Source organism: Egretta garzetta, unplaced genomic scaffold (genome assembly GCF_000687185.1).
Source record: "Egretta garzetta isolate BGI_Z169 unplaced genomic scaffold, ASM68718v1 scaffold191, whole genome shotgun sequence".
NCBI classification, from domain to species: domain Eukaryota; kingdom Metazoa; phylum Chordata; class Aves; order Pelecaniformes; family Ardeidae; genus Egretta; species Egretta garzetta.
This window is the reverse complement of record NW_009258676.1, coordinates 660,957-662,763: the sequence shown is the minus strand read 5'-3', so window position 1 is coordinate 662,763 and position 1,807 is coordinate 660,957. Positions and strand designations below refer to the sequence as shown.

The window sequence follows — 1,807 nt, the reverse complement described above, 5'->3', positions numbered from 1 at the left end:
CCCGCCGCACCAGCCACATGGTCTCCGCGCGGACCCGCTGCAAGCTGCTCAAAGTAAGTGCGGCCCCGCCGTGCTTAACCCCGCTGCCCGTCCCCCGGGGCCGCCCCACCGTCCCCCCGCCACTGCGCTGCCCCGCAGCTGCTGGCCTCTCCCGGCGCCCTTTCGGCAGCAGAGCTTTGCCGACCCTCGCTCCTGCCCGGGGCTGCCTCTGTCTCCCTGCGATGCTCCTCGGGCTCAGCCCTCAGGCACCAGATCCACCTCCCAACCATCTGGTTTACCGGCAGCCTTGTAGGATAACATTTATATTCAGCGCTGGGCTTATTTATATATTCCTATAAAATGCTAGATTTCCCTGGCAAGTAAATACTTTGTAGCTTGAATTCCTTGGTGTGCATTTTTAGAAGGGAGCTGTTTGCCTTTCGGGTGTATTTCCGTGCTTTCGGGCAACGGTGAGTCCAGTCAGGCAGAACTTTATTTATATGGTGCTTGAACTTCGTGGAAAGCAGAATGCCGGGGTTAGACACGTAAAAATCCTGCTACTGGCCCTGCAGGTCTAGGGAAGAGCGAGCGTTCCTTTGAGATGGGCTGCAGCGGCGGCGTGTACGCGGGGGAGATGAGATGAGTGTGGAGTGGGTGCGAGGGGGACGGCTCGGGTGACATTTGGCACATGCTGGGCATCCCGCGTGTTTCCATGGCCGGCAGGGAAGGTGGGTGCCCTGCAAGGGGGTGTGGGTGCCCTTCAAGGGCTGTAGGTGCCCTGCAAGGGGGTGTGGGTGCCCTTCAAGAGCTGTAGGTGCCCTGCCCTTGGGGTGGGTGCCCTGCCCTTGGGGTGGGTGCCCTGCAAGGGCTGTAGGTGCCCTGCCCTTGGGGTGGGTGCCCTGCCCTTGGGGTGGGTGCTCTGCAGGGGCTGTGGGTGCCCCTGCTTTCTTCCCTGCTCCTCTGGCTGTCCCCCGTGGAGGGATGCTCATCCCCCGTCTGCTGTGCCCGGATCCGGCAAAGCACAAGCGCGTTTTCCCTCGGAGGCTTCTGAAGTTGTCGTGCTTTGGCCCAAATACCTGTTTCCGACAGGGATTTTTGCAGGCAGGATCGCCACTGCATGGGGTGAGGGCTGCAGGACACCCCCCCGGCATCCCAAACCCTGGGGGAGTCTGTGGCCAAAAGGAGAGGTAGCGCTGGCGCTCAGCAAGCCGGGGTGAGGGGAGGGGGGGGGGGAAGAGGAATTTAAAAAATTCCCATAATTTCATTTGTCTTCTTCCTGCCGATTGCTGTAGCTGGGGACAGACGCCGTGAAGATGCGCTGGCTGCAGCTGACCTGGAGGCATCTATTCCCGTTCTTTGCTTTCTGAATAGTCAGCTGGAATCCCAGCCGCGCTTTTCCCTGATAGGAGCTATCCCTGATTGTTTCCTCCTGTCGGAAGTTTAGATGGGTAGATTGAATGGCGTGCAATTAGCCTGGTAAGTAATCATCCCGTCTTCAGAGGGCACCACAGGAGGCCACCCTGCCTGGGGGTCACGTTTATCGTACGTCTTTCGTTGCTTTAGGGAGTCAAAACGAGTCGTTTCCATCACAAATTTAGAAATTCGCCCTCTTTGCATCCAGAGGTGCCGCAGGGGGAATGTTGAAAGTTTGGCGCTTAAAACTCAGCGTGGCTCTGAAAAAAAATCCCTGAACTTTAAATATGTGCCGGAGCAGCGTCGTAGCCGTCATTGCGTCTGGCTTTGTGGCGGCGGTGCTGGGCTCGGAGGGGTGGGGGGGTTTGCAGCTGTGTGAAAAACCAGCAAGAGGCGGAGAGGAGCCCAGGGGCCC

General features: G+C 58.8%; 1 protein-coding gene across 1 annotated transcript in view; it reads left to right on the top strand.

Moving 5' to 3' along the window:
* LOC104135265 (potassium inwardly rectifying channel subfamily J member 3) overlaps positions 1-1,807 on the top strand; it is a 70,373-nt gene that overhangs the window by 18,142 nt on the left and 50,424 nt on the right. The gene's annotated exons all lie outside the window — the stretch shown is intronic.